This window comes from Ranitomeya variabilis, chromosome 5 (genome assembly GCF_051348905.1).
Source record: "Ranitomeya variabilis isolate aRanVar5 chromosome 5, aRanVar5.hap1, whole genome shotgun sequence".
Taxonomy (NCBI): domain Eukaryota; kingdom Metazoa; phylum Chordata; class Amphibia; order Anura; family Dendrobatidae; genus Ranitomeya; species Ranitomeya variabilis.
In genome coordinates this window covers 89,685,581-89,701,248 of record NC_135236.1, presented here as the reverse complement: position 1 = coordinate 89,701,248, position 15,668 = coordinate 89,685,581, and positions in this window count along the sequence as shown.

Sequence of the window (15,668 nt, the reverse complement as noted above, 5' to 3'; positions counted from 1 at the left end):
TTTTGGAATGCAGACTTTGATAGAATTGTCTGCGGGCGTTATGTTGCGTTTGCAGACCCCTAATGTACCTAAACAGTAGAAACCCCCAACAAGTGACCCCATTTTGGAAAATAGACCCCCAAGGAACTTATCTAGATATGTGGTGAGAACTTTGAATGCCCAAGTGCTTCACAGAAATTTATAATGCAGAGTAGTGAAAATAAAAAAATATATTTTTTTCCAACAAAAAAGATTTTTAGCCCCCAAGTTTTTATTTTCACAAGGGTAACAGGAGAAATTGGACCCCAAAAGTTGTTGTCCAATTTATCCCGAGTACGCTGATGCCCCATATGTGGGGGTAAACCACTGTTTGGGCGCACGGCAGAGCTCAGAAGGGAGGGAGTACCATTTGACTTTTTTAGCGCAAAATTGGCTGTCGTGTTTGGAGACCCCCTGATGTACCTAAACAGTGGAAACCCCCCAATTCTAACTCCAACCCTAACCCCAACACAGCCCTAACCCTAATCTCAACCCGATCCATAATCCTAATCACAACCCTAACAATAATCACAACCCTAACCCCAAAACAGCCCTAATCTCAACCCTAACCATAACCCTAATCAAAACCCTAAATCCAACACACCCCTAACCCTAATCCCAACCCTAACCCTAATCCCAACCCTAATCCCAAACGTAACACTAATCCCAACCCTAATCCAAACGCTAACCCTAATCCCAACTCTAACCCTAACTTTAGCCCCAACCCTAACTTTAGCCCCAACCCTAACCATAACTTTAGCCCCCGTCGTCACAAAAAAAGTTCAATGTAACCTTTTTTTTGTATGTCGCGTCCGCCATTTCCGCGGATGCGTGGCCGTAACTCTGCCCCCTCCTCCCCAGGACATAGACTGGGCAGCGGATGCGTTGAAAAACTGCATCCGCTGCCCACGTTGTGCACAATTTTCACAACGTGCGTCGGTACATCGGGCCGACGCATTGCGACCGCCCCGTACCGACGCAAGTGTGAAAGAAGCCTAAGGCTACTTTCACACTAGCGTCGTACTCGGCCCATCGCAGTGTGTCGGGCCGACGTACCGACGCTAGCGTTGTAAGCGCCGCACAACGGGTGCAGCGGATGCTGTTTTTTCAACGCATCCGCTGCCCCATTGTGAGGTGCGGGGAGGCGGGGGCGGAGTTCCGGCCACGCATGCGCGGTCGGAAATGGCGGACACGTCGCACAAAAAAGTTACATGCAGTTTTTTTTGTGTCGACGGTCCGCCGAAGCACGACGCATCCGTCGCACGACGGATGCGACATGTGGCAATCCGTCGCAATGCGTCACTAATGCAAGCCAATGGAGAAAAAACGCATCCTGCAAGCACTTTTGCAGGATGCGTTTTTTCTCCAACGACGCATTGCGACGGAAGCCAAAAAACGCTAGTGTGAAAGTAGCCTAACTCTAACCCTAGCCCTAACCCTAACCCTAAATTTAGCCCCAACCCTAACCCTAACCCTAACTCTAACCCTAACTCTAACCCTAACCCTAACTCTAACCCTAACTCTAACCCTAACTCTAACCCTAACTCTAACCCTAACTCTAACCCTAACTCTAACCCTAACTCTAACCCTAACCCTAACTCTAACCCTAACTCTAACCCTAACTCTAACCCTAACCCTAACCCTAATTTTAGCCCCAACTTGTCTTCTCCTGCCGGCCGGCAGATGGCAGCAGATGGCGGGCGCACTGCGCATGCGCCCGCCATGAGGAAAAAGCCGGCTGGCAGGAGAAGACAGAAGAGGACCCAGGGACCCCGGGTGAGTATGATAGGGTCCCCGAATCCCCCTATTTCTCTGTCCTCTGATGTGCGATCAACATCAGAGGACAGAGAAATAACTGATCGCTTTTTTTTTTTTTTTTGCGGTCGCCGGTAAACTGTTAATTACCGGCGATCGCAAAGCAGGGGTCGGTGCAAACCGACCCCGATCATGTTCTTTGGGGTCTCGGCTACCCCCGGCAGCCGAGACCCCAAAGAACATCCGGGTGCCGGGCGGCGGGCGCACTGCGCGTGCGCCCGCCATTTTTTCCCGGAAAAAAGATGGCGGCGCCCATGGGGAGACACGAGGAGCACCGGGGGAGGTAGGTAAGTATTGGGGGGCTATTGGGGGCCATCGGGGACCACATTTCTCTGTCCTCCGATGTGCGATCACATCGGAGGACAGAGAAATTAAACGGCAAATCGCGTTTTGTTTTTTTTTGTTGCGACCGCCGGTAAACGGTTAATTACCGGCGATCGCAACTCGGGGGTTGGTAAAAACCCCCCGAATCATGTTCTCTGGGGTCTCGGCTACCCTCGGCAACCGAGACCCCAGAGAAAATCCGACTCTGGGGGGCGCTATTCACTTTTTCCACAGCGCCGTTAATTAACGGCGCTGTAGATTAAGTACCCTTAGCGGCCGCCGTTAAAAGGCGTATCGGCGGTCGTTAAGGGGTTAAGAGCTGATATTATCTGACAAAACTTGTGACCTGGTGGGCTGATGTAGAGTTTATAGGCGTTGGCATAGTAACTGGGTCTCACTGCGCATATCAATGAGGTAATCAGCCAGGTGGCAGTTATTTTTAGAAATTGTCTCAGAAATCAGGCCCATTATAAACGTATTGGAAAATTTCCCTATTGAAATGCATTGAGACACTTTTTTCAAACGCAAATTGCGCCAAAACTACAAATCCGATCGACTTAGCACACCTCTCAGGAACGCTGGCTTCGAAATGACACCTCACTGGAGTCTGTGAGTTTAGCGGTTCGGGCCGCATTACGTGCGGACTGAATAATAAGAAGAATAATAAGAAGTTTACCACGGTGGAATAACAGTATAGTGCTTTGTTCCAAAGCACTATAACTAGATGGGTATTTCCTGAAGGAACTACAGATAGTGCTTTGGAATGGTGCCCGGGCTGCCCCTGCAAGACTTTCACACTTGGGTGCCCCTCAGGTGCTGGTTTGGTAGTTGTAGCCCCTCAGGATTGAGGCCACTCTGGGTCCAATTTGGCGGGCGGCGCCACTCTGGGTCCGATTTGGCGGGCGGCGCCACTCTGGGTCTGATTTGGCGGGCGGCGCCACTCTGGGTTAGATTTGGTGGGCGGGGCACCTCAGGGACCGATTTGGTGGGCGGGGCACCTCAGGGACCGATTTGGTGGATGGGGTCACTCAGGGTCCGATTTGGTGGGTGGGGTCACTCTGGGTTCGATTTGGTGGGCCGGGTCACTCTGGGTCCGATTTGGTGGGCGGGGTCACTCTGGGACCAATTTGGTGGGCGGAGCCACTCTGGGTCCGATTTGGTGAGCGGGGCACCTCAGGGACCGATTTGGTGGGCGGGGCACCTCAGGGACCGATTTGGTGGATGGGGTCACTCAGAGTCCGATTTGGTGGGTGGGGTCACTCTGGGTCCAATTTGGTGGGCGGGGTCACTCTGGGTCCAATTTGGTGGGCGGGGTCACTCTGGGTCCAATTTGGTGGGCAGGGTCACTCTGGGTCCAATTTGGTGGGCGGGGTCACTCTGGGTCCAATTTGGTGGGCGAGGCACCTCAGGGTCCGATTTGGTGGGCGGGTCACCTCTGGGTCCGATTTGGTGGGCGGGGCACCTCAGGGTCCGATTTGGCGGGCGGCGCCACTCTGGGTCTGATTTGGCGGGCGGCGCCACTCTGGGTCCGATTTGGCGGGCGGCGCCACTCTGGGTCCGATTTGGCGGGCGGCGCCACTCTGGGTCCGATTTGGCGGGTGGCGCCACTCTGGGTCCGATTTGGCGGGCGGCGCCACTCTGGGTCCGATTTGGCGGGCGGCGCCACTCTGGGTCCGATTTGGCAGGCGGCGCCACTCTGGGTCCGATTTGGCGGGCGGCGCCACTCTGGGTCCGATTTGGCGGGCGACGCCACTCTGGGTCCGATTTGGCGGGCGGCGCCACTCTGGGTCCGATTTGGCGGGTGGCGCCACTCTGGGTTCGATTTGGCGGGCGACGCCACTCTGGGTCCGATTTGGCGGGCGGCGCCACTCTGGGTCCGATTTGGCGGGTGGCGCCACTCTGGGTCCGATTTGGCGGGCGGCGCCACTCCGGGTCTGATTTGGCGGGCGGCGCCACTCCGGGTCTGATTTGGCGGGCGGCGCCACTCTGGGTCCGATTTGTCGGGCGGCGCCACTCTGGGTCCGATTTGGTGAGCGGGGCAATAATTATAATAAGACTACAGATAGTGCTTTGAAATTGTGCTGTGCTATCACTTTAAGAGCTGATATTATCTGCCAAAACTGTGCTGGTGTGGTCATGTACAGTTCGCAGGCGTTGGCATAGTAACTGGGCCTGACTGCGCATATCAATGAGCTAATCAGCCAGGTGGCAAGTGGCAGGTACATTTCAAATTGCCTCAGAAACCCGGCCATTATATCCTATGGGAAAATTTCCCTATTGAAATGCATTACAATGAGGGGAAAAAACATTTTCAAACGCAAATTGCGCCAAAACTACAAATCCGATCGACACGAAAAATACTTAGCACACCTCTTGGGGACGCTGGCTTCGAAATGACACCTCACTGGAGTCTGTGAGTGAAGCGGTTCGGGCCGCATTACGTGCGGACTGAATAATAATAAGAATAAGACTAGATGGGTATTTCCTGAAGGAACTACAGATAGTGCTTTGGAATGGTGCCCGGGCTGCCCCTGCAAGACTTTCACACTTGGGTGCCCCTCAGGCGCTGGTTTGGTAGTTGTAGCCCCTCAGGGTTGAGGCATAGTGGGCCGGGTCACTCTGGGTCCGATTTGGTGGGCCGGGTCACTCTGGGTCCGATTTGGTGGGCCGGGTCACTCTGGGTCCGATTTGGTGGCCCGGGTCACTCTGGGTCCGATTTGGTGGCCCGGGTCACTCTGGGTCCGATTTGGCGGGCGGCGCCACTCTGGGTCCGATTTGGCGGGCGGCGCCACTCTGGGTCCGATTTGGCGGGCGGCGCCACTCTGGGTCCGATTTGGCGGGCGGCGCCACTCTGGGTCCGATTTGGCGGGCGGCGCCACTCTGGGTCCGATTTGGCGGGCGGCGCCGCCACTCTGGGTCCGATTTGGCGGGCGGCGCCGCCACTCTGGGTCCGATTTGGCGGGCGGCGCCGCCGCTCTGGGTCCGATTTGGCGGGCGGCGCCGCTCTGGGTCCGATTTGGCGGGTGTTGCCACTCTGGGTCCGATTTGGCGGGCGGCGCCACTCTGGGTCCGATTTGGCGGGCGGCGCCATTCTGGGTCCGATTTGGCGGGCGGGGGCACTCTGGGTCCGATTTGGCGGGCTGGGGCATTCTGGGTCCGATTTGGCAAGCGGGGGCACTCTGGTCCGATTTGGTGGGCTGGGTCCGATTTGGTGAGCGGGGCAATAATGATAAGACTACAGATAGTGCTTTGTAATTGTGCTGTACTGTCACTTTAAGAGCTGATATTATCTGACAAAACTTGTGACCTGGTGGGCTGATGTAGAGTTTATAGGCGTTGGCATAGTAACTGTGTCTCACTGCGCATATCAATGAGGTAATCAGCCAGGTGGCAGTTATTTTTAGAAATTGCCTCAGAAATCAGGCCCATTATAAACGTATTGGAAAATTTCCCTATTGAAATGCATTGAGACACTTTTTTCAAACGCAAATTGCGCCAAAACTACAAATTCGATCGACAAGAAAAATACTTAGCACACCTCTTGGGGACGCTGGCTTCGAAATGACACCTCACTGGAGTCTGTGAGTGAAGCGGTTCGGGCCGCATTACGTGCGGACTGAATAATAATAAGAATAAGAATAAGAAGTTATCCACGGTGGAATAACAGTATAGTGCTTTGTTCCAAAGCACTATAATAACTAGATGGGTATTTCCTGAAGGAACTACAGATAGTGCTTTGGAATGGTGCCCGGGCTGCCCCTGCAAGACTTTCACACTTGGGTGCCCCTCAGGCGCTGGTTTGGTAGTTGTAGCCCCTCAGGGTTGAGGCCACTCCGGGTCCGATTTGGTGGGCGGGGTCACTCTGGTTCCGATTTGGTGGGCGGGGTCACTCTGGGTCCGATTTGGTGGGCGGGGTCACTCTGGGTCCGATTTGGTGGGCCGGCTCACTCTGGGTCCGATTTGGTGGGCCGGGTCACTCTGGGTCCGATTTGGTGGGCCGGGTCACTCTGGGTCCGATTTGGTGGGCCGGGTCACTCTGGGTCCGATTTGGTGGGCCGGGTCACTCTGGGTCCGATTTGGTGGGCGGCGCCACTCTGGGTCCGATTTGGCGGGCGGCGCCACTCTGGGTCCGATTTGGCTGGCGGCGCCACTCTGGGTCCGATTTGGCGGGCGGCGCCGCCACTCTGGGTCCGATTTGGTGGGCCGGGTCACTCTGGGTCCGATTTGGTGGCCCGGGTCACTCTGGGTCCAATTTGGTGGCCCGGGTCACTCTGGGTCCGATTTGGTGGGCCGGGTCACTCTGGGTCCGATTTGGTGGGCCGGGTCACTCTGGGTCCGATTTGGTGGGCCGGGTCACTCTGGGTCCGATTTGGTGGGCCGGGTCACTCTGGGTCCGATTTGGTGGGCCGGGTCACTCTGGGTCCGATTTGGTGGGCCGGGTCACTCTGGGTCCGATTTGGTGGGCCGGGTCACTCTGGGTCCGATTTGGTGGGCCGGGTCACTCTGGGTCCGATTTGGTGGGCCGGGTCACTCTGGGTCCGATTTGGTGGGCCGGGTCACTCTGGGTCCGATTTGGTGGCCCGGGTCACTCTGGGTCCGATTTGGCGGGCGGCGCCACTCTGGGTCCGATTTGGCGGGCGGCGCCACTCTGGGTCCGATTTGGCGGGCGGCGCCACTCTGGGTCCGATTTGGCGGGCGGCGCCACTCTGGGTCCGATTTGGCGGGCGGCGCCACTCTGGGTCCGATTTGGCGGGCGGCGCCACTCTGGGTCCGATTTGGCGGGCGGCGCCACTCTGGGTCCGATTTGGCGGGCGGCGCCGCCACTCTGGGTCCGATTTGGCGGGCGGCGCCACTCTGGGTCCGATTTGGCGGGCGGCGCCACTCTGGGTCCGATTTGGCGGGCGGCGCCACTCTGGGTTCGATTTGGCGGGCGGGGGCACTCTGGGTCCGATTTGGCGGGCGGGGGCATTCTGGGTCCAATTTGGCAAGCGGGGGCACTCTGGTCCGATTTGGTGGGCTGGGTCCGATTTGGTGAGCGGGGCAATAATGATAAGACTACAGATAGTGCTTTGTAATTGTGCTGTACTGTCACTTTAAGAGCTGATATTATCTGACAAAACTTGTGACCTGGTGGGCTGATGTAGAGTTTATAGGCGTTGGCATAGTAACTGTGTCTCACTGCGCATATCAATGAGGTAATCAGCCAGGTGGCAGTTATTTTTAGAAATTGCCTCAGAAATCAGGCCCATTATAAACGTATTGGAAAATTTCCCTATTGAAATGCATTGAGACACTTTTTTCAAATGCAAATTGCGCCAAAACTACAAATCCGATCGACACGAAAAATACTTAGCACACCTCTTGGGGACGCTGGCTTCGAAATGACACCTCACTGGAGTCTGTGAGTGAAGCGGTTCGGGCCGCATTACGTGCGGACTGAATAATAATAAGAATAAGAATAAGAAGTTATCCACGGTGGAATAACAGTATAGTGCTTTGTTCCAAAGCACTATAATAACTAGATGGGTATTTCCTGAAGGAACTACAGATAGTGCTTTGGAATGGTGCCCGGGCTGCCCCTGCAAGACTTTCACACTTGGGTGCCCCTCAGGCGCTGGTTTGGTAGTTGTAGCCCCTCAGGGTTGAGGCCACTCCGGGTCCGATTTGGTGGGCGGGGTCACTCTGGTTCCGATTTGGTGGGCGGGGTCACTCTGGGTCCGATTTGGTGGGCGGGGTCACTCTGGGTCCGATTTGGTGGGCCGGCTCACTCTGGGTCCGATTTGGTGGGCCGGCTCACTCTGGGTCCGATTTAGTGGGCCGGGTCACTCTGGGTCCGATTTGGTGGGCCGGGTCACTCTGGGTCCGATTTGGTGGGCCGGGTCACTCTGGGTCCGATTTGGTGGGCCGGGTCACTCTGGGTCCGATTTGGTGGGCCGGGTCACTCTGGGTCTGATTTGGTGGGCCGGGTCACTCTGGGTCCGATTTGGTGGGCCGGGTCACTCTGGGTCCGATTTGGTGGGCCGGGTCACTCTGGGTCCGATTTGGTGGGCCGGGTCACTCTGGGTCCGATTTGGTGGGCCGGGTCACTCTGGGTCCGATTTGGTGGGCCGGGTCACTCTGGGTCCGATTTGGTGGCCCGGGTCACTCTGGGTCCGCTTTGGTGGCCCGGGTCACTCTGGGTCCGCTTTGGTGGCCCGGGTCACTCTGGGTCCGCTTTGGTGGCCCGGGTCACTCTGGGTCCGATTTGGTGGGCCGGGTCACTCTGGGTCCGATTTGGTGGGCCGGGTCACTCTGGGTCCGATTTGGTGGGCCGGGTCACTCTGGGTCCGATTTGGTGGCCCGGGTCACTCTGGGTCCGATTTGGTGGCCCGGGTCACTCTGGGTCCAATTTGGTGGGCCAGGTCACTCTGGGTCCGATTTGGTGGCCCGGGTCACTCTGGGTCCGATTTGGTGGGCCGGGTCACTCTGGGTCCGATTTGGTGGGCCGGGTCACTCTGACTGACAGCAGGACAAGGGAATGGCTGATAACAGAGAGAAATAGACTGACAGCAGGACGGGGATTGGCTGATAACAGGGAGAAATAGACTGACAGCAGGACAGGGGAATGGCTGATAACAGAGAAATAGACTGACAGCAGGACGGGGAATGGCTGATAACAGAGAGAATAGACTGACAGCAGGACAGGGGAATGGCTGATAACAGAGAGAAATAGACTGACAGCAGTACAGGGAATGGCTGATAACAGAGGGAATAATTGCGGGGAAAAAAGCCTAATAAGAATAAATAGACTGACAGCAGGACAGGGGAATGGCTGATAACAGAGAGGAGCTGATATTATCTGACTGACAAAACCTGTTTCCTAGTAGGCTCGTAGGCGTTGGCATAGTAACTGCGTCTGACTGTGCATATCAATGAGCTAATCAGCCAGGTGGCAGTTTTGAAATTGCCTCAGAAATCAGGCCATTATACCATATGAGGAAATTTCCCTATTGAAATGCATTGAGCAATGCTTTCCAATGGGGGGAAAACAATTTTCAAACGCAAATTGCGCCAAAACTACAAATCCGATCGACACGAAAAATACTTAGCACCCCTCTCGTGGACGCTGGCTTCGAAATGACACCTCACTGGAGTCTGTGCGTTTAGCGGTTCGGGCCGCATTAATTGCGGAAAAAAGCCTAATAATAATAATAATAATAACTAGATGGGCATTTCCTGAAGGAAATACATGGTGCTTGAACAGCGCTGCCAGCTTTACAGCAGCACTTTTCACACACGGGACCAGGGGGGCCACTTACTTTTCCACACCCGGGACCGGGGAGCACTTACTTTTCCACACCCGGGACCGGGGCGCACTTACTTTTGCACACGGGGCCGGGGGCGCACTTACTTTTGCACACGGGGCCGGGGGCGCACTTACTTTTTGCACACGGGGCCGGGGGCGCACTTACTTTTGCACACGGGGCCGGGGGCGCACTTAATTTTGCACACGGGGCGGGGGGCGCACTTACTTTTGCACACGGGGCCGGGGGCGCACTTACTTTTGCACACGGGGCGGGGGGCGCACTTACTTTTGCACACGGGGCCGGGGGCGCACTTACTTTTGCACACGGGGCCGGGGGCGCACTTACTTTTGCACACGGGGCCGGGGGCACACTTACTTTTGCACACGGGGCCGGGGGCGCACTTACTTTTGCACACGGGGCCAGGGGCGCACTTACTTTTGCACACGGGGCCGGGGGCGCACTTACTTTTGCACACGGGGCCGGGGGCGCACTTACGTTTGCACACGGGGCCGGGGGCGCACTTACTTTTGCTCACGGGGCCGGGGGCGCACTTACTTTTCACACACGGGGTCGGGGGGGCACTTACTTTTCACACACGGGGCCGGGGGGCACTTACTTTTCACACACGGGGCCGGGGGGGGCACTTACTTTTCACACACGGGACGAGAGGGTGTCATAGTCACTTTATTCTGATGTTTGACTGTGATAAATGATCATGTCCTAAAATGGACACCGTACATTTGCATAGCTGCCATCTTTGGAAGGTCAAGTTGGGGGTAATGGAAAGTTCGCCATTATTTCCTATGGGAAATTTTTTTTTTTAAATGCGATTTAAATAAAATCTACATATCAGATCGACTATAAAAGTCATAGCACACCTGTCCCCACCGAGGCCTTCGAAACGCCGCCTGAACGGGGTCTCTGCGCCGAGCGGTTCGGGCCGCATTAATTGCGGAAAACGCGGAGAAGAATAATAATAATAAGACTAGATGGGCATTTCCTGAAGGAAATACATGGTGCTTGAACAGCACTGCCAGCTGCCAATGAACCTCAGGAGCAAGTCTGGCATGCAGGGCCCTGCCCCTGGGTATCCAATTTGGCCCCTTGGTAGCCACTTTGATGTGCGGGGCCCCTTGTTAGCAACTTTGGCCCCTTGGTAGAAACTTTGATGTGTGGGGCCCCTTGTTAGCAACTTTGGCCCCTTGATAGCCATTTTGGCATGCAGGAATCCTTGGTAGCCATTTTGGCATTTAGGAATCCTCGGTAGCCACTTTAATCGGAGGCCGGGGACCCTCGGCCTCCGATTTGGAGGCCGGGGACCCTCGGCCTCCGATTTGGTGGCCGGGGACCCTCGGCCTCCGATTTGGTGGCCGGGGACCCTCGGCCTCCGATTTGGAGGACGGGGACCCTCGGCCTCCGATTTGGTGGCCGGGGACCCTCGGCCTCCGATTTGGAGGCCGGGGACCCTCGGCCTCCGATTTGGTGGCCGGGGACCCTCGGCCTCCGATTTGGTGGCCGGGGACCCTCGGCCTCCGATTTGGTGGCCGGGGACCCTCGGCCTCCGATTTGGAGGACGGGGACCCTCGGCCTCCGATTTGGTGGCCGGGGACCCTCGGCCTCCGATTTGGAGGCCGGGGACCCTCGGCCTCCGATTTGGAGGCCGGGGACCCTCGGCCTCCGATTCGGTGGCCGGGGACCCTCGGCCTCCGATTTGGTGGGCGGGGCCGGGGGGGCACTTACTTTTCACACACGGGGCCGGGGGGGCACTTACTTTTCACACACGGGGCCGGGGGGGCACTTACTTTTCACACACGGGGCCGGGGGGGCACTTACTTTTCACACACGGGGCCGGGGGGGCACTTACTTTTCACACACGGGGCCGGGGGGGCACTTACTTTTCACACACGGGGCCGGGGGGCACTTACTTTTGACACACGGGGCCGGGGGGCACTTACTTTTCACACACGGGACGAGAGGGTGTCATATTCACTTTATTCTGATGTTTGACTGTGATAAATGATCATGTCCTAAAATGGACATTTGCATAGCTGCCATCTTTGGAAGGTCAAGCTGGGGGTAATGGAAAGTTCGCCATTATTTCCTATGGGAAATTTTTTTTTTTAAATGCGATTTAAATAAAATCTACATATCGGATCGACTATAAAAGTCATAGCACACCTGTCCCCACCGAGGCCTTCGAAACGCCGCCTGAACGGGGTCTCTGCGCCGAGCGGTTCGGGCCGCATTAATTGCGGAAAATGCGGAGAAGAAGAAGAATAAAATATAAGAAATCGGATTACAATATGTTGCTTGAACCTAGGAGGGTTCAAGCACCATAAAAATATAAGAAATCGGATTACAATATGTTGCTTGAACCTAGGAGGTTCAAGCACCATAATAAGTTATCCACGTTCGGATTACAATATAGTGCTTTGTTCCAAAGCACTATAATAATAAGTTTACCACGATTGAATAACAGTATAGTGCTTTGTTCCAAAGCACTATAATAAGAACTAGATGGGCATTTCCTGAAGGAAATACATGGTGCTTGAACAGCGCTGCCAGCTGCCAATGAACCTCAGGAGCAAGTCTGGCATGCAGGGCCCTGCCCCTGGGTATCCAATTTGGCCCCTTGGTAGCCACTTTGATGTGCGGGGGCCCTTGTTAGCAACATTGGCCCCTTGGTAGCCATTTTGGCATGCAGGAATCCTTGGTAGCCACTTTGGCCACATCCTCTTATATACAGACATTACTCCTATATACAGACACCACTCCTATATACAGACATCCCTCTGTATACAGACACCACTCCTATATACAGACACCACTCCTATATGCAGGCACCTCTCCTATATACAGACATCCCTCTATATACAGACACCACTCCTATATACAGACATCCCCCTATATACAGACACCACTCTTATATACAGACATCCCTCTATATACAGACACCACTCCTATATACAGACATCCCTCTATATACAGACATCTCTCCTATATACAGACATCCCTCTATATACAGACACCACTCCTATATACAGACATCCCTCTATATACAGAAATCTCTCCTATATACAGACATCCCTCTATATACAGACACCACTCCTATATACAGACATCCCCCTATATACAGACACCACTCCTATATACAGACATCCCTCTATATACAGACACCACTCCTATATACAGACATCCCCCTATATACAGACACCACTCCTATATACAGACATCCCTCTATATACAGACACCACTCCTATATACAGACATCCCTCTATATACAGACATCTCTCCTATATACAGACATCCCCCTATATACAGACACCACTCCTATATACAGACATCCCTCTATATACAGACACCACTCCTATATACAGACATCCCTCTATATACAGACATCTCTCCTATATACAGACATTCCCCTATATACAGACACCACTCCTATATACAGACATCCCTCTATATACAGACACCACTCCTATATACAGACATCCCTCTATATACATACACCACTCCTATAAACAGACATCCCTCTATATACAGACACCACTCCTATATACAGACATCCCTCTATATACAGACACCACTCCTATATACAGACATCCCCCTATATACAGACACCACTCCTATATACAGACATCCCCCTATATACAGACACCACTCCTATATACAGACATCCCTCTGTATACAGACACCACTTCTATATACAGACATCCCTCTATATACAGACACCACTCCTATATACAGACATCCCTCTATATACAGACACCACTCCTATATACAGACATCACTCTATATACAGACATATCTCCTATATTCAGACATCCCCCTATATAGAGACACCACTCCTATATACAGACATCCCTCTGTATACAGACAGAACTCCTATATACAGACATCCCTCTATATACAGACATCTCTCCTATATACAGACATACCTCTATATAGAGACACCACTCCTATATACAGACATCCCTCTATATACAGACACCACTCCTATATACAGACATCCCTCTGTATACAGACACCACTTCTATATACAGACATCCCTCTATATACAGACACCACTCCTATATACAGACATCCCTCTATATACAGACACCACTCCTATATACAGACATCACTCTATATACAGACATATCTCCTATATTCAGACATCCCCCTATATAGAGACACCACTCCTATATACAGACATCCCTCTGTATACAGACAGAACTCCTATATACAGACATCCCTCTATATACAGACATCTCTCCTATATACAGACATACCTCTATATAGAGACACCACTCCTATATACAGACATCCCTCTATATACAGACACCACTCCTATATACAGACATCCCTCTATATACAGACATCTCTCCTATATACAGACATCCCTCTATATACAGACACCACTCCTATATACAGACATCCCCCTATATACAGACACCACTCCTATATACAGACATCCCTCTATATACAGACACCACTCCTATAAACAGACATCCCTCTATATACAGACACCACTCCTATATACAGACATCCCTCTATATACAGACACCACTCCTATATACAGACATCCCTCTATATACAGACACCACTCCTATATACAGACATCCCTCTATATACAGACACCACTCCTATATACAGACATCCCTCTATATACAGACACCACTCCTATATACAGATATCCCCCTATATACAGACACCACTCCTATATACAGACATCCCCCTATATACAGACACCACTCCTATATACAGACATCCCTCTGTATACAGACACCACTCCTACATACAGACATCCCTCTATATACAGACACCACTCCTATATACAGACATCCCTCTATATACAGACACCACTCCTATATACAGACATCCCCCTGTATACAGACACCACTCCTATATACAGACATCCCTCTATATACAGACACCACTCCTATATACAGACATCCCTCTATATACAGACACCACTCCTATATACAGACATCCCTCTATATACAGACACCACTCCTATATACAGACATCCCTGTATATACAGACATCTCTCCTACATAGAGACATCCCTCTATATACAGACACCACTCCTATATACAGACATCCCCCTATATACAGACACCACTCCTATATACAGACATCCCCCTGTATACAGACACCACTCCTATATACAGACATCCCTCTGTATACAGACACCACTCCTATATACAGACATCCCTCTATATACAGACACCACTCCTATATACAGATATCCCCCCTATATACAGACACCACTCCTATATACAGACATCCCCCTATATACAGACACCACTCCTATATACAGACATCCCTCTGTATACAGACACCACTCCTATATACAGACATCCCTCTGTATACAGACACCACTCCTATATACAGACATCCCTCTATATACAGACACCACTCCAATATACAGACATCCCTCTATATACAGACACCACTCCTATATACAGACATCCCTGTATATACAGACATCTCTCCTATATAGAGACATCCCTCTATATACAGACACCACTCCTATATACAGACATCCCTGTATATACAGACATCTCTCCTACATAGAGACATCCCTCTATATACAGACACCACTCCTATATACAGACATCCCCCTATATACAGACACCACTCCTATATACAGACATCCCCCTGTATACAGACACCACTCCTATATACAGACATCCCTCTGTATACAGACACCACTCCTATATACAGACATCCCTCTATATACAGACACCACTCCTATTTACAGATATCCCCCTATATACAGACACCACTCCTATATACAGACATCCCCCTATATACAGACACCACTCCTATATACAGACATCCCTCTATATACAGACACCACTCCTATATACAGACATCCCTCTGTATACAGACACCACTCCTATATACAGACATCCCTCTATATACAGACACCACTCCAATATACAGACATCCCTCTATATACAGACACCACTCCTATATACAGACATCCCTCTATATACAGACACCACTCCAATATACAGACATCCCTCTATATACAGACACCACTCCTATATACAGACATCCCTGTATATACAGACATCTCTCCTATATAGAGACATCCCTCTATATACAGACACCACTCCTATATACAGATATCCCCCTATATACAGACACCACTCCTATATACAGACATCCCCCTATATACAGACACTACTCCTATATACAGACATCCCCCTATATACAGACACCACTCCTATATAC